The following is an 18,737-nucleotide window of genomic DNA, read 5'->3' on the forward strand; positions in this document are numbered from 1 at the left end:
TATGTATATGAATAACTGATTCGCCTTGTTGTACACCTGAAACTAAGACAACATTGTAAATCAACTATACTCCCATAAAAATGTTAAAAAAAAAAACAAAACAAAAATCTTGTAATAACCTATAGTGGAAAAGAATCTGAAAAAGAATACACATGCGTGTATGTATATATATACATAGGCGTGTGTGTGTGTGTAACTGAATCACTTTGCTGTACACCTGAACACTGTAAATCAGCTATGCTTCAATAAAAATAAATACATAACAATGAAAAAAACTGTAAATCAGCTATGCTTCAATAAAAATAAATACATAACAATGAAAAAAAATGGACAGACCAAGAAGGAAGTGGATAGATGAACCTAAAGCTCAGGAAAGAGTTCAGGGCTGGTGTCAAAACACTGGGGGTCTAAGACTTACAGCAAACAGTGCAAAATTTGCTCTGTTGGCTTCCATGTAATAAGTGGGAATGACCAGTAGCAGCCTTTCCAAATGATTTATAATTATTATAGGACTACTCAACATTCCAGAAATATGCCAATATAAAATTATTCCATCTATCTAGACCAACCTAGGGTAGGGCTATAAAGACTTATTACCTTAACCACTGCATGGGTGCCTCCGACAGTTCAGATGTCTTGTATGGATAAATGTTGTCTCTGTCCCTGGAAACTTGACCTTCAAGCAAGTTGGAGAGAAGAGGGGCAGTGTACACCCTCCCCTGGGAGAAGTGCCATAGAGATATAACAGCTTCATATTCGGAAATTTCTTTTTTCACGAATGGTTTCCTTGTGGGAGATGTTATTCCTGGCCCTGTTATGATGGGCTGTATACAACACTTATATGTTGATCCTGTTGAACTCAGACAACACTCCTATGTTGACACTGCTATGTGTCTGTGGCCACCACTAAGAGCCATAATGAACACATTCTACCACTGGACATAATGATCTTGGAGTTTTCATCAAATGGTAAGTGATAACCTAGGAAAAGCCTGGAAGGGGAAGAATAGAGGCAAGATTGAAATCTGGGGAATACCACTATTTGAGAGCCCAGAAGAACCGGAGGAGCACATGAAGGAGATTAAGATGGAATGATGAGGAAAAGAAGGGGACAATCAGGGAGAGGGGGGACATAGCCCACAAGGCACAACAGAGCTAGCCCCTGCCTGCCTCTCCAGGCCCTTTCCTCATGTCCCCTCTAGACTGCTCAGCTTAAGACACACTGGTCTTCTTGCCATGAGGCTTGGTTCATCCTGTCTCTGAGCCTTTGCACTTGTTATTCGCTTTCCTCCCAGATACGTGCAAGTCTGATTCATTCCAATCACTGAAATCTCAGCTCATAAGTCACCTCTTCAGAGAAGTCTTTCCTGATAATCCTAAATAAAAGCACACATCACAATCTGAAGTTATGTCATTCATATATTTCTTTTTTAAATTCTTGTTTTTTTCCCTGCACTGGAATGTTTACTCAATGAGAGCCAGAACCTTGTCCTTATTTACAGAAGTATTCCCAGGACTTAGGATGGTACCTGCCACATAGTGGTCCATAATTATTTATCGAGTGATCAATGCTCCAAGTCAAGGAGCAAAGTGCAAAGAGAGATTTAAGAGTCAATGGGCAATAATGTCAAATAGAGGGGAAAGACCTAAAATAAAGAGGCATCCACTGGATTTGACTCAATCCCTCTCCTCAACAGCTTTTCTTGATGGCACAAAGAATAGACCCTGGAAATGTACAAGGCATTGAAAAGCAGCATACCATAATATGATGGAAATGGTACATGAGTGTGGAGGCATCAAATGAGTGACATTATAAATACTTTTTCATTTACTCCCAGCATAAAAGCTCAGAGGTTTACTCTGCTCTGGCCCTAAGCCACCCACTCATGGCTCTGGGAACAGGGAAAATGGAACTATTATCGAGCCTTGTTTGAAGCAATGCCTTTGGTGCCTGTTGGCTTGCAAATATTTCAGTCATGTCTGTTTTCAAGGGGGTGAGTGTGACTGTTTCAGCTTTCATCACTCTAAGGTGATGCAGTGACTGTTGATCGTATTTGTCAGTTGTAAAATTTTGATCAGCTTCATTTTAGAAGGAGATCACTCACAGAATTTTGTGATCATCCTTATGAAAGAGAAGTTTTTACATTAGAAACAGTTACTTGAACATTATTATTCAGCTGGATAATAGGTTTTGATTACTTAAATATGTCAGTTTTTTTAAGAGCTTAACAGATATTGCGTCTTCCCTTATAAATTATTTAGTGTTAAAGATCCTGCATTATGGAAGACTATGCATGGGCAGGGGGCAGGCCAAATCTGGTCTTCCATGTCATTGGCCCATTTAGGCGCTTTTGAAGACATCCATTGCCTTATCCAATCATCAGTGATCTCTGTCCACAATGGCTACGACATTCCTTGTTTCATGTGGATCTCAGCTGTCAGTCTACTCGCATCACCACAGAGACATGCCTTCTTCTGGTGTGCACAACCACAGGTCGGGCGATTCTCCTGCTACCTCTGAGCCACACCTGACCAAAGTCAGTCATCTTCCTTCTCCTCCACTGCACTGAAGAGTGGGAAATGCTGCTATTGTCTAAAGTTCTACCTGCCTCAGTGTACTCAGAGGTCACACTTTCTCTCAGGTTTTCCCTCCTTTGGTTCACCTAGATTTCACCAGCTTCTCAGGGATTTCTGTCCTCTGCCTTGGGCTTAGCTTAGTGTGACATTTAGGGAACTTTGTTTTCTAAATTGGCCGTGAGGACTTAGGGAAAGCTGTGTGCATTGTCATGATATTTTATCCTCAATATTTTGCTAGATTGTGACTCATTTCTATTCTTCTACTTCGTTATTTAGGCTTTTGAATCCAAAAGCCAAGAAGCCACTCCTTTTTTTTTGTTTGTTTTCTCCTGTCACATCCTCTCTCTGAAACAATTAGATGGGAACAGCCTAGCTGACTGAACAGTGGGTAAGCCAAAGACGTGTTGAGAGACCACTTGGGGTGTGAGGGTGGGATCAGGCTGGCTAATATTTTAACATTATTATTCCATCATTCATTTAAATGTCAACTTTTTATTTAAAAACAAGAGTTCTGTGTAGTCAATTTGTGTAATTTCCCCTTTCAATGCTTCATGCTCTCCATGACTTCACAGAAAGGTTAGTGAGAATTCAAAGGGAAAATTAAGGTAGTAAGGTAGCAGAATCGATACTAGAGAACCTTTAATTCTTGAATTTTTCTCTGATTCTGTTACTGAGGCATTCTTTGTGTTCTTGGTATGTGAATATTTGCAGCACTAATCTAATTGATCACCCACGCCCTGTGAAGAAATGATACAGGAGTATATAAAGTAAATAAGAATCCTTATTTGGTGATTTTTTTCTCAACCTCTCCTGGCCTCCTCCCTCTTCCAAAGCTTTGAAATATCAACCCTCAACATACACACACACACACACACATACATGTATACACATACACATAGAGACATACATACTCTGGAGAGTCATTTGCATTAACAAACTCCTCTTTTAAAGTACAAAAGCAATTCTTTACACAAAAGTAGTTTGTTTCCAAAGGAGTCTGGATTTGGATGTTGAAAGGAAGAAGAGAACCAGAGGAAAAAGAAACAAAACAGAGATTTGTTTCACTGTGGATGCAATTTCTGGTGTCTTGAGCGCACCCTTCCATCACCTCCTTCTCTGTCTTTAGTATGAGAACTCGGTTACAGTGTCCTTGGATAGCTCTGGACGCTGAGCTGGGAACAGCTTGGAGAGTTGGAGAGGTGGAAGAGAGCTAGAGAAAGAGGGGAAGTTGAAAGATGATGAGGCATTGGAGGATAATGAAAAGTTGGAGAATTGGGGAACAGTGGAGGTGGTCTTAGTTTTTAGAGGATGACCTGTTCCAACAGAGAACATGGGAGCTGTGGTGGAGTTTGGAGAAGACCTCAGACCCTAGAGATTCAACGTTTAGGTGAGATTAGCATTGGAGGCACTTGGGAGTCACAGTAGAAGCCTCTGAAGTAAATTTGCCCAGTAATTCCCATGCTGCTCATGACCTTTGTTCTGAAGTACCATTTTTGTTGTTGTATGCCATGTTGCTTTGTAATGCACTAAGATCATCTCTGGAATCTGTGTTTTATGTTCTCGATAATATGCTCCTTGAAGGCAGTGGTAGTACCATTTACAATACTTCGTATGACATTTGGCTCATGGAAAACACTTAGGGCATGCTAATTAATACTTCTTTCTACTGAAGTTTACGTGATTTTCTTCCCCGAGTTATTTCTAATGCATTTGCTTTATCTCTCTGAGTAGATTGTGAGCTTCCTGAATGCAGGGACCAGGCCTTCTACTTACTTCCACTTTCCTGTCATGCCTAGTAGAGTGACAGGCCCAGGTAGGGAGCTCATTGAATACTTGTTAATGGATTGAGTGATTGACTAGAAATGTCCTTGAGGTTCTGATTCTAGGAAATTAAAGCTTTAGTTTGCCTAGTAAAACAAACAAACCAACAAAAACTGCCTGTGAGACGGGAAAGCATCTCCAGATTTCTTAATGGTTCTGACAATTTCACTGACAAGGATCTTGCATTCATCACACTTGCTTGGCTGCTGGTAACAGAAACTTTATTTATATTGACTTTTACAAAATGAATGAATGAATGAATGAATTTAATAAAATTAAATTTATTTACTCACATAACTGACAAGCCCAAGATCTTGCTGATTTGATCATTGTATCTCAGGGACCCAATTATGTCAACTGGAGCAGCTCTGTCTTCCTTGCTATTCTCTGCTTTCCTCTGCAATGCCCTCATGTTAACACAGACTTTTCTCTCACAGTGGTTCTGGAGGCTCCCTCTTATCCCTCTAGAAAAGACTCAGGGCTGACACCTGATTATTCTAATAGCCTGACTAGGGTCATTGTCAAGGACCTGAACCAATCATTCTGGCTGAGGGGATGTGATATTGGAATTATCCAGGTCAGGGTCACATGCTCATCCTAGGACCAAGTGGTGGGCTCAGCTAGTCTCAGACTGACTCTAGGGGAGAAATCTTTCCCCCTGACTCCAAAATTAGAGCACTGTTTTTTCAAAAGGAAAATGGATGCTGTATAGGCAAAAGCCGCAGCTATCTACAAGAGATCCTCTTTTTAGTTTTTCCCAAATGGAGCCCATGGTTGAAGATATTTGTCTACTGAAAATATGCTTTCTTATGTAATAGTTCATTTCTTCATTTTCTATTCCTCAAATAATTAAGTTTTCTTTCATGACACAGTATTGAGCCAATATAATTATAGACAAAACACAAATAAACAAACAGAAAACAAACAACCCCTCCCCACCCCGCATGTTGTAGTTTGCATGTGTGTTTTCTCTCGGACTTTTTGAGAAATTGGAAATAGCTCCATGACCTTCAATCCTGTCCCAACCACCCATATCATCTCAGAAGACTGAGTTGGACACAGCTGCTAAAGTTTGTTTCAATATAGAATTTTTCAGATCTAGCTGTACATCACCAGGGATTATTAGGAAATACTGATTGATATCTAGGTCCCATGCCCAGAGGTTCTTATTTAGTGAGCCTGGAGAAGGAGTCAGGCATTGGAGGGTTGTTTGTCTGTTTGTTTGTTTTTTCAAACACTCTAGTGGGTCTATGTGCAGCCAGAATTGGGGACCTCTAAAATCTTACTCATTTTGCAGTGACTTTAAGAGGCTCTGTAAATCTGGAATCAGGAACAATGAACCCCGTTGTACCTGACATAGTTGCAACCTGCAACCACAAACAGCTGTACCATTCACTCCAGGTGTACATTTTCCTTTGCCCATCATACCTCTGTAAAACCCAGCAAACGCAACTGCAATCACTATAGAGACGTTCACAGAAAGGTTGACACCAAAGTTGTGCTTTTCCTTTTGCTCATGTGCTAATTTTATTTCACGTTGATAAACAGTGACTGGTTTACATTTTTGGCAGAGTTCTGCTTCTGAGTTAATATGCATTGTGAGTGCCAGGGAAACAAAGTTCTCCCAAGAACTTTAGCATTGTTTGTGGTTTAGAGGTCACTCATAATGGCTTAAAGAGTTTAGCTGGAGTTTTGATCTTGCATTTTTTGCTTTTCCTGCGGAATGCTATTATTTTTTCTTAACTCATTAAATGTGTGTCTCCAAAAAGGTACAGGCTGTACCATGAACAATCCTGCCATCTGATTTAATCTGTATGTGTCAACATTTTAAAGAAACTTAGGAAGAAATGAATAATGAAGCAAAACCCATCAATATTGGTACTGAAAAGGGCCCAGTAAGTTGTGGAGGGCACAATCCACAGAAAATTTATAAAACCACCAGATACGTGTGATGTCTAAACTTGGAGGTCTCAGTAGTATATCATCAAAATGTACTTCTGCTCTGGTGTGATGAGAACATTTGGTATGGCTATAGCTCCAGTAAATATATGATCTGGGGTCTTGGAAAAATTGGATTTAAAATATCTGTTTCATTATTTCCATAGATCATCAAAATATTGTGGAAATTTCATTATGCTGGCAGAGAAACAACATATCTCAGATTGTTTGCCTCCCAGCTGCCTCTGAAATATCTGATTTGGGGTTTGGAAAGTCAGAATAACACACAAAAAAGTACAAATAAGACTTGCAGAGAGGGCAATTTGTAAAATTCAAGAGTGATCCTGTGTTCACTTTGGAAAGACCACGGAGCCGTTTTATTATAGATTGTGAGAAGATGATAGGAAATTAAAAGTCTAGAGTAAATGAAACTATTTTTGAATTTTCCCAATCTCACAGTTCAAACTCCACAACCTAGCACAGTTAACGTTCTAACTGACTCCATAAAGCTTGACTTGAGTCAAAGGGGAATTTGGCTTTCGATGTAGAAACTGAAAGATAACTCGAGAATTTGCTAATTGTTTCTGGCCTGAATTTTTATTCCTTTTGGCCAAAGACATTATAAGATTTACATGGTAAGAATGAGATGCAGTATGATCTCTAAAATAATTTATAAAAATTTAAATAGAACAAAGTTGGAATGAGATGTTAAATGTAAGAGGTGGTGTTTTAGAGGTGATATCCTAAAATAAGTTATCAGGCCAATATTAATTGTTTCTTTCCTGATGTAGAGAGTATTTGATATTTAGTGATGCTACGTACAGTAATCCCGCCATGGAAATTAGCAAAGTCTGAGGGCATAACCAGATAAAGAACAAATATGAACATTAATTAAATCTCAGGCCTGACTCAAGGAAATGATCTGTTACTTGTTTAAGATGTCAGTGTGAGATGAATCATACCACAAAAAAACACAGTGAGAGTTCCAGTTGCTCCACATCCTCACCAACATTTGGTATTGTCAATCTTTGTAATTTTAGACATTCTGGTAGAAGCGTAATGGCATCTTATCATAGCTTTAATTTGCATTTCCCTGATGACTAATGATATTGAACATTTATTCATGTGCTTTTTTTTTTTTTTTTTTACCATCTGTTTATCTTCTTTGTAGAAATGTCTGTTCAAATCTTTTGCCCATGTTTTCGTTGGCTGTTTGAGTTCTTATCATTGAGTTGTAAAAGTTATTTATACATTCTGATGCAAGTCCTTTTTCACATATATGTATTGTAAATATTTTCTCCCAGTCTGTTGCTTGCCTTTTCATTTCCTTAGTGCTGCCTTTAAAAGAACAGAAAATTTTAATTTTGATGAAGTCTTATATATAAGAAATTTTATTTTATGGTTTGTGCTTTTTGTGTCCTATCTCAGAATTTTTTTGCATATTCTAAGGTTGAAAAGATTTTCTCCTAGAAGTTTTATGCTTAAAACCACTTTGGAAAAGCACATGGAAAGTTGGTTTAACTTTTATGAAGTGAAACATACACTTACCATACAACCCAGGAATTCCACTGGTAGATATTTACCCAAGAGAAATGAAAACATGTTCATAGAAAGATTTGAACACAAATGTTTATAGTATCCCTAAACTGAAACAACTCAAATGACCACCAACGGGTGGATGGATAAAAAGGTGTGGTATATACATATATGTGATATATATATATATATATATATATATATATATATATATATATATATATATATATATATATATACATAACAATAAAAAAATAAACAGTTGATACAGTTGCAACAACATGGATTAACCTTGAAACATTATGTGGAGTAAAAAGAGACAGACACAAAAGAATACACTTATGTGAAATTCTGGAACAGGAAAAATTAATCTGTAGTGAAAGAAAACAGATCAGTGGTTGTCTCTAAGTGTAAAGGAGGATTTGCCTGGGAATGCACATAAGGAAACTTTTTGGAAGGAGGGACATGTTTTATATCTTGACTGTGGTGTGGTTATATGGGCATGCTTGTCAAAATGCATCAACTGTCCACACTTTAGTGTACTTTGAGGCATGTAAAATCAAGAACATTTTATTAAAGATGATTAAAAAATACCATAGGGTTAGCCAATAATAATACACTTAGTGGAAACACACACTGGCTAATTTTTAAGGTGTAATAATCATTGGTAGAATTTCCAGCTATTAAACCTTCAGAATATAAATTAATTATCATTTATATTTTAAAATATGACACTTTAATTAATAGAAATTTGAAAAATACAGAAAAGTTAAAAGAACAAAAAGAAACGACTTCTTGTCTCAATCCCTAAACCCAACCTTTTTGCTATGCTTTGTGTTTTCTATGCTTCTTGTCTCAATACCTAAACCCAACACCCAATCACAGTTGTAATTATATTCTTTATTTAACATTTGACATACTACATTGAATGGATTACTACTTTTGTCATATAAGAACTTTCCCAAATAATTTTACTGTTTTTATAAATATGATTTTAACAGTTACATAATATTCAGAGAAATAGACACTATGAATTACTTGAAAATATCTCCTACTTTTGAACACTTTTCTTTCTTGTTTACTTTTGAATTTTTTTTATCTAAGGCTATGATGATCAGCATACAACATTTTCCCCACTTAGGATTATTTCTTAGGATAGATTCCCAAACACCTTGATCAAAGGGTAATACAGTCAACATTATTACTTGTAACCAAAAGATTGAAACTTGCCCCTTCTGTGCAGCTTTTCTCTTAGGTTTCCATTCCAGAAAATCTTTTCTTCTTCTCACTTTCTGATGAATTATTGTTTTTTGAGGCAGGGAGCTAAGGAGAGAGGATTTTCACCTACTCTTCTGAGTGTACTGTGTTGCCTGAATTAGCCTCATCTATCTGTCAAAGTGCCCAGAAACCATGATGATAGGAGCTGTAGAAATAGATATCTAACATATGGGAACCTGCTTATAATTTCTTGCTCACAGCATTTATCCCACATACAGCATTTATCTTTAAAAGAGCAAGACTAATGAACCCGTATGTATTGTTTTCTACTTATAGCATATCCTCATTTGAAATACATCCCATGGAAAATAAAGCTCTGCTAATGAGTAAGGAATTGCAGTGTTTTATAGTGAGTAGAATCATAATGCCTTGGTGTAATTCTTGCTTTTGCCACTGACCTTATTGGGTCATTTTATTTTTTTTTAAATCAGAGAGACCATTTATTGTCTGTAAAATGCTTTGATCATTTCTGATCTAGAATACTATGTAACTACACTATTTAATAAAAATTATCTTACTTCAGGAAAATTGGGATTGGCCAAACAGATTACAGAGGAGGCATCCATTTGGGGAAGTTATTTTTGCATTGACAAAGGATTCATAAGTGTGTTCCCAGAAATCCGAACTCCGTTAGTGCATTACGACTGTGGCTTGATTAACAAAATTTCAAATGATGATCAACTTCTTCAGTAAGGCATCTGTTACTAAATGTTAAACAATGTCTAACATTGTCTTTTAAAAGCTGTGTGTTTTGGGGCAAGTTACATGGCCCATCCAAGTCCTAATTTCATCCTTGGTAAAATGGGCAATGAGGCAACTTGCTCATAGATTGTTATGAAGTTTAAATGAGACAATGCATGTAAAATGTATACCTCATACATTGCAGATACTCAGTAATGCTCATAATAGTGGCTATGTTCATAGAAAAAGCAGAACCTGGGAACATTCCATCACGCCTCACAATTCTGCTCGTCCTCTTCTCCTTTCCTATTCATTGAACTGGCATCACTGGACAACTGGTTCCACCCTCTAGTCTCCCCTCACTATCAAATCCTGACACTCTTCCTGTGGGAGGTAAACCACCCTAGAGACCCTAACTCTCTGATAAATGTCCACTTCGCCACCTGGACTGACATCTGACAGTCCTCTGAAGACCTCACTCCTCAGCAGCTCTCTTTCTTGGAGAGGTTTCTTCCCCCTTACCAGGACCGGAAAGAGACATAATTGTCCTCCACTGCACCAGGCTGCTTTTAGACCAGGGGTCCCCTCCGTCCTCTGCAACTCCTGTAGCTTTGAGGCTCAGTTCTTTAGATAGATCATCATCTTCTTTTCATGACCATTGTTTACAGCCTTCCTCCTAGCCATTTCTCTTCTTTCATTAAATTAAATTTTAGCCTCAGGATCTGAATTTCCTTCTACACCTATTTCATCATTCTTGGGAACTTGGCTTTTCAGTTCCTTTCCTTCTCTTTGAAGTGACCTTGTCCTTTCCATCCAGTCCAGAATCTCGTTACATATATCTCTTTCTTGGACCACAATGTCTCATTATTCTGGTATTTTCTACTCCATGACATTCAATCCGTTGATCTCATTGCTTACTTAAAATCCTTGAGCTCATGTCTGCTATCACTTCCCTTCATTTCCAGGTTAGATTTGTGATAAAAAGTTCTCCCTTGCAAATATCCCAATGCTCTTGTCCTCTCTCCCTTTGTTGTATGAATTTTGTAAACTTCCAGTCTTGGTTCAACTTCTCTTGCCCTTTCCATATCTGCACAAGAAGGAGTATGACATAGCTGAGGGAAAAACCAAAAAGTCAAGATATCAGACCTCAAATGGCTTCTTAATACTCACTATTCAACAATTCTACATTAAAAAAAATAATCAGCATCATTTAAAAAATCTATCCTACTCTCACTTCTTTCCCTCTCGTTTCAGCTAATAACCTAGTGTCGGTATGAAAGTAAAAACCATAAGATAGACTCTGTCATTTTTTTCCATCATCAAAATGGGTGGTCCAAATCCATTTGCAGTAGTGCCTGTCCTCTTCTTTCTTAATATTAAAATGAAGTGCATATCCCTTCTTTCAAATGTTGGTACCTCCGTATATACTACTGAGATCATCCTCTCTCCCTTTGTTAAGATCTCTGCTCATTAGGCCATTCTCTCTCTCTTACGTTATCAATCTTTGTCTTCCTAAATGACTTTTCCCATAATACTAATATGCCGTCTTATCTCCCATCTCTACATTTCCTCTTCCCCGTCCCACCTCCTGCGACTGCCCCATTTCCCTACACATTTTCACAGCTTATCTTCCCAAGATTGGTCTGCAAAGGCTACTTCCACATTTTCATTGAATTCACTCTTTAACAAACTCCAGAATGGCTCCCACCCCTGCAGTTCCACTACAATTGCTTTGGCTAAGACCACTAGGAATCTTTGTGGACCAATTTCAAAGGCTGATTTTCTGTCCTTATCTTTATTTTCTTATTTATCTTTATTTATTTATATATATATTTATAAATATAAGTATTATATTTATTTATTTATCTAAATGCTTTACCTAAGAGCATTTAGTGGTATCTTTAGTAAAATAGGACTACGGTTCTCTAAAACTGACCGAGAGGAAGAACCTGCCAGTGGGAGGTCCTTCATCTTTTCTCTCTGTTCTCAAGATGGCTGTTTCTTTGGGAAACCATATACTGGCACAGCCTCTGCTCCATCTCTTTCCTAACTCCAAATCCAGATGTGGACTTGAGGTGTCTCCTATGATATCTCTCAGTAGTCCTAATTCAGCTGTAGACTCAAGACTCTTCTTTAAGATCTCCCAGCACAGCAGGAACATGTAAAAAAATAACTAGACTAAAAACTCAGGAATCACAAAGCCCAAAAAATAAACCCAGAAAGAATTTATCAAGCCAACATTCTGGTCCATAGGCATGGTTTGTTCATTTGTAGTTTAGTGTTCCCAAAGTGTTGATTCTTAAAGGATGGTTTGTGGTCCCCTGGTTGCCCATCGAGGGTCTCCTTTTGACACAAGTCATTTCTTTAATACTTAGAAATTAGGGGTGAAAAACATACCTTTTCATAGCCTTTATTTTGCATGTGACCAAGAGCTATTTAAGCATAACTTACTGTGTTAAGTATTAGTTAATCCAACTTGGTTGGGTTATTCAGTTGGTTTTGAGTAATACATATTAGAATTTGGAATTCATGAACTAAAATGACTAAATAACTAGATTCCGTCAAGGAATTTATTTGACAAATAAGTCTGGTGGTCACACATCTGGCAACATGACAAAGCTCTGATAATACGCATGACCAAATACATACAATGCCACTGTTAAGTGTATGTGGAAGGGAAAGTGCGTCTTCGGCTTGGCTCAAGATGGGGGCAGTGTAAACACGAGAGAGTCACTGGTCTCATTTTTGTCTACATGTGATAGACGTTACCTTAGCAACACCCTTCTTGAAACAATTCTGTCTTCAAGCTAGATGTAAAGAGGAAGGGTCTCAGAATAAAAATTCGAAGTTGGTACTTTGAGGTTGGAGTGAAAGGCAACTCCTACATTTTGGGGGAGAATTTATTGCCTTGGGCTTATACTTTAAGAACTCTGGTTATGTTTGTGGTTACTGGTTCTGTAGTGATGGTGGAAAGGTAGGTTAAGTTGTTGGTCAGGGCCTCTACCTTGGTTTGTTCCTCATATTTCCTCTGTCGGTCAGATGGCATTGGATTGAGGCTGCCCATAAAACTAATTTCCACTGGGCTCTTTCCAGACAAGTTCAGGGTGGATCTATTAAGGAAACCCTACCACAGGTCTCTAGCCAGAGGCAGCATTTAAGAGTCCATTGAGATGAATGAGGTGGAATTAGGCAAACAAACAAGTAAAAAAGTGAGAAAAAGAAAAGGAGAAGAGGCGAGTGAGGCTCTGGGAATTAGAACTAATTTGTGGACCAGGCATCCTGTTTCTGCTGTGTGGTGCAGCGTGATCTGACAAGGCTGAGTAAATGTGGTTTTGGCTTTGCACTGCAGAGGCGTTTAACTGCGCCATATGAGGTAGACTGGAACTTCAAGGGCATCCAGTGACATATTTGTTTCATCACCAGTCTGCCCACTCCTGCATTTATCAGCGAGCCAATGCAATGTATATATGTATATGTATATTTTTAACTTCGCACTGTTATGTCTGATTTATAATTTCCTGAGGGCAATATTTTTTTTACAGTGACTGGCAGGATATTTTGTTCTTCATTAGGCCTTTTATTAACCCACTGCCAGAGCTCGGTATCTAACCACTCCCAGTGTTTCAGTGATCATATTATCGGTAACAGCATATTTCCTCTGGGAGATATGAATACAGTCTATTGCAGGTGGGAGGCTGGGAGGAGGCGGGGACAGAGTGAGGGAGTATTCACATTTCTGTTCATGCTCTGCCTTCAGACTCTCCCAACTAAACTTGCAGATGTTGCTGACTAGAGACTTTGACGGTGCCATAACTTCATTTTTACGCAGAAGGGCAGCAACTTGGTTTGTTCAGAAAATTTTCTATAACGATGACATTCAGCTCTATAAAAAGCAGCCCTGACCACACGTTTTGGGGGTGCAAATTCCTGGGGTTTCCTTAAGATGTTTGTCTTTCACCCCAAATCAAAGTCTAGAGAGCTAATGGACATGGACCTGCTTGAAAAGAGAGCCATACCGTGTAGAGGGGGTGGTTCCTTCCTGTCTGGCTGAAATGCTCAGATGAAAGGAAGTACAGAAGCCTAAAGCTTAATTATTATCATCTCTGCCCTTCCATTTAGAGAGCAAGAAACTGTCCCGATTACAGGGCTAGCAGGATACTTAGGAGAGGTCTCCTGGTCTCTTTCCTAACCTTCCTTCAGGACCACTTATCAAAATGCTTTATTCAGAAAACACTGTGTTTCTAAAAGATTTGCAGGAGAGGAAGTTCCAAAGTTTCCTTGGCATCCCATTTAAGCTCCCAGCAACACCATCTTTTTAATCTTGGCGTGAATATTTACTAGCAGAATGTACTTGAACAAGTCACTTAATCTCTTGGAACTTCATTTGTCAAATTTGAATTCTAATAATAATCTGTGGAATTCATTTTATTGTTGTGAAGATCAAACTGAACAACCCACTTAAAAGGAATTTTCAAACTGTGAAGTATTGTGCAGTGAAAAGCTCCTATGATATTAAACATAATTCTTGCTCATGTAGCACCTCTCAAAGTACAATACAATCAAGAAAATACATCGAACGCCTTAGTAGAGATGGAAAACCATTGGCAATCTCCCAACTCCTATTAATTTAACCTACATAATACGATGGAAGAAGGTCAAAATCATACCGTCTGTCATTAAACTTAACATATTGATATCTCCTACAGTTGGATATTGTTTGGATTCCTTGACTCTAATTTCCATGCCATCTCAGTTATATTTCAAATGAATAAGAGAAATAGTAGCCTGTACCCCGTTACCTGGGATTGTGGCCTTTTCTGTGCATTGAATCCACCTTTCTAAGACCTTCTTCCAGTGAGTCAGCCTGAGAAATGGAGAGAGAAGAATATGGCTGAGTACCTGGTGTCTTCCACTAATAATGTGAGATTTCATCCTCTACATAATTCTATTTTATTTAGGTTTTTCTTATTGAGATATTGGCCAGAAAAAAAAAATCACTCAAAATTGAAGTCTATTGGGTTTGGACAACATTTTTCTATAATTTTTTTCCCCCTCAACAGATTCTTCATTGTATTTTGGCAGAAGCAAAGGGTCTGTGGTATGGCCAATGCTCTCAGATGTATCCAGAAGATCAGTACTTAAGAATGAGTCACTTGATGTTCAAATAAAAAGAGAAAGGAAGAAGACAGACAGGAAGTGGGAAAGGAAGTTTTCCCTCACTGGTTTGGGTGAGCTGGGATTTAGATGGAATCACTCTGCGTGTATGATGATGGTACCAACCTCATATGTTTGTTGTGAGGATTAAATGAGATAAATGCAATGGTCATGTGACCATCACCGACAACTCTCAACTTTCATCTGAACAGACATCAAATTAAGCTGCTGAAACTGGTCAATAAGTCTGTTTTCTCTGACTAATATCTCCTAAGGCTTTGCAATGTCTAGTTTGGTCAAATATGGCACAATGAAGACAAAGTGGAAAGGGAATCTTCAGAGTCCACCACGATGCACAGTGGACCTCTTCCTCATAAATGGAGAGAAGCTAAAGGTCGTTTCTACTTGACTAATTGAATTTGACCATTTAACAGCACTTCTTAAAAGATTCTTCCTCTTTTCTCTAAAGGCAACTCTGTCAACAGATCTTTGACCACGCAAGAAGAGCACGGCTCTCATTTCAAAGGAGAAACAGTGAGAGTTTCCCAACGAAGTCTGACAGCATTGTGTTTGCTTGTTAACCACGTAAAACATCTGGAGCCCATTCTTTGTGCTAGACATTCTGTGCCTCATGTATTATCTCATTTAATTCTCACAACAACTGTGTGAGGTACGTACCATTATCATTCTCATTCTTCAGAGGCTCAAAAGGCTGAATAACTTGTTCCGGGTTATGTGGCCAGTAGTCGGTGGGATGAGGAGTGACTCATTTTTCCAGCTCTCCAAATTTCCTCTCTGAATACTACAATAATACCATCGCCCTGACGAGTTGTTACAGAAGACGAACTGAGTAGCAGAAGCAAGCTCTGCTGTCCAATTGCTTCCTTCACTTCAGGGGTCTCACAGAATCACTACTACACCCTCCCCAAGAGCGCCCCCCTGCAAATGTTTGTTGTGTCACCTAGGACCTGTGCCTCTGGCTGTTGTTCTCTACACAACCACTAGGTGGCTCAGTGTAGACAGACTCCGCCCCCCCCCCCCCCCCGCCGCCCCCACCACCACCAAATGTGAATTCCCAAAGAGAAGTGGGAACAAATTGCTGCTTGCTGTCCTATTGTATTTCACTGGCACGAGCTCATCCCGTCTTAAAGAAAAGTCACACCTTGGCCAAATGCATAAGATTGTGCTCGTTGGACTCAAAGGGAGACACATTTGAAGCTGGTTCTGATGTCTGATGGGCGGCTTGGTGAGTGTACACTTTCACCTTCAAGAGACCAGATGCTTATTGGTAATTCTTTCTTCAAATGCACAAATTAAATCCAGAAAGAACTTATAAAATTTCAAGCAAAGAAGTTTGTGGCTTGATTAAAACCAACACACACACACACACACACACACACACACACACACACACACACCCCAACTAACTGCCAGTAGAGAACACCTGGGTGGGTGAAAATGCCCTCAAGCAGTAGATGATGGAGCTTGTAAAGAATTTCAAGGTTTGCTAAATTGTGATCAAACTCCCCCCACCCCCAACCCACGCACGCACACACCTCTACCTTCAACCTTTGGAGGATGAAATTTTTCAGAAAGAAAATTCTGTTCAAGCTGCAGAAGGGTACCATGGGGTTTGCCTGTCACTGAGGCTGAAATGAACTCTTTCACCCCATTTTAATATTTAAAAACAGAAAATTCTCCTGATACAGGCAAATAGGTCATGAAGTGCCAAAAGATATATATGAGAATACATCTGCTTTTGACATCAGGACTCCTGATCATACTCTGTAGGTTTTGATTTGCTTTATTGCTCAAATGTGAGAGGCACCAAAATCCTAGCACAAGGACTAACTCCACACGCCCAGTGCTCCAGGAGAGAGATCCCTTCAGGGTAAATGAAATTAATGTTCTGTCATTCAAATGGATGTTTTTAAGCTTATTGTGGTTATCTTTTCCCCTGGAGTAAGGAACAGATCGACTTAATCCATGCACACTGGGTGCAAATGATTAAATAATATTAGTCTACTGAAGAGGGTGGGGTGAGCAAGTAGACACAGGTGGAGTGTAAAGACTTGGAAAGAGAAGATAAAGGGAATCAGCTATTTATCATCCATTTGACAATTATGCCTTGAGCCGACCCGGTGCTGAGACTAAATCCTCTCCATATATTTTATTTTCCCTCTAAGAAAGAACCATCTATGGACCATTGGTTTCTTGCTATAACAGTTACGTTCTGCATGATTAATTGTAAGATAATCTCTATTAGGAGGGTGAGGATTTGAGATAAATGGAAAGCCCAGAAAGAGTATGATCGAAACTTTAAATTCATTATCACTCTCTATTCAAGATTACTCTCCACTCTTCTTGTGGGCCCCTGACCTCTAGATGACCTTGGATCCGTATCGATTGTACCATAGGTAGCAACCAACCCAAGTTAGAATTGGATAGGAATCTGCTTTTTACAATGTAGGTTCGAGGCCCTTTCCCTACTGAATCAGACTCAATGAGGGTAGATCCAGGGATCTGCATTTTAAACAATGTTCCAGATGATTTTCAAAATGGATTAAGGAATTGGTGGTGCCAGAACTTCTGGAATTGGTCCTGTGAGACTGAATATGCTCCATCCATACCCCTGATGCTGAGATAAGAATCCTTCATCTTTTATTAGCAGGGCAACCTGAGCAAATCTCTTTCTTCATAACCTCTTAGCCCAAATGTCCAGGCTCCTCACATAGGTTTTCCTTACCTCCCTTCCTATTTGGGGTTCTTAGCTTGATAGGTTGAGTAGCTTTTTGGATCCAAAATTCTGCAGTTTCTTCTGGAGGGGATTCACCTGTGCAGCTGCACTGGTGACAACAGAGAAAGTTACTTTGTCGGTTCCCTGGGGGCCATTGGCAAGATTTGGTGTAAGTCTTGTTTAAGTTCTCTAAAGCATCTCTGGCCCAGGACCAAGAAAAGGGTGTTTAAAACAGGGGAAAAAAAAATCAATGGACCAATCAATATGATGAATATACGGCTCCATTAACTACTTCCCGGTCTCTAGGAGCTGGAAGATGGTTTCTGCAATTTCTCTCTGCAGGTTTCAGATGGAATTAGGGGAAGCTGTCACTGCCTGTCTTGAAGCTGCCTCATCTTATGGCAGTGGCTAATTTTGGACATTTCCACACTCGAGACATGGGAGACTTAAAGAGCCTCTTGGATCAACAAGTGTTTTTTCCTTCCCTCACCCTCCTGAGAGTTGAAGACTTCTCCAGACAGAAAATTCAATTGCCTCTAACCCATTCATTACCTGGTGGCTTTCCTCAGTGAATTGATTCCTTTGCCAGGCTAACGTGAACACTGACCCTGAATTTCTTTCCTCAAGTGCCTTGTTCAGTCACATTTTATGACTCTACTCGTGACTGAGGCATGCAAGTCAAATTCTGACTTTACAAAGGGAAAGGTTCACCAACTGAATACTTCTCAAGTAATTCTGGAAACTTGAGCAGGAATAATCAGGGGCTACAAAAGGACATGAGCTAGTTTGTTGAGCTTCCATATTGAAAAAGAGCGGCTTTCCAGACAAGCACTCTCTAAAGAGGTTTCTACAAAACATACTTATTCTCCTTGAAGGAGTGCCACTGAGAAATGTTCCCTGGTGCAAGGGTACAGAAAACAATTTCTAAACCCTAACCAACCTGAAAGGGGGTTTTCAGAAATGTCCTCTTTTCTTGGGGAGAGGTTCGGTATGTATAATGGGTACTGAGTCAACA

Source organism: Balaenoptera borealis (genome assembly GCF_965194805.1).
Source record: "Balaenoptera borealis genome assembly, chromosome: 5".
Taxonomy (NCBI): domain Eukaryota; kingdom Metazoa; phylum Chordata; class Mammalia; order Artiodactyla; family Balaenopteridae; genus Balaenoptera; species Balaenoptera borealis.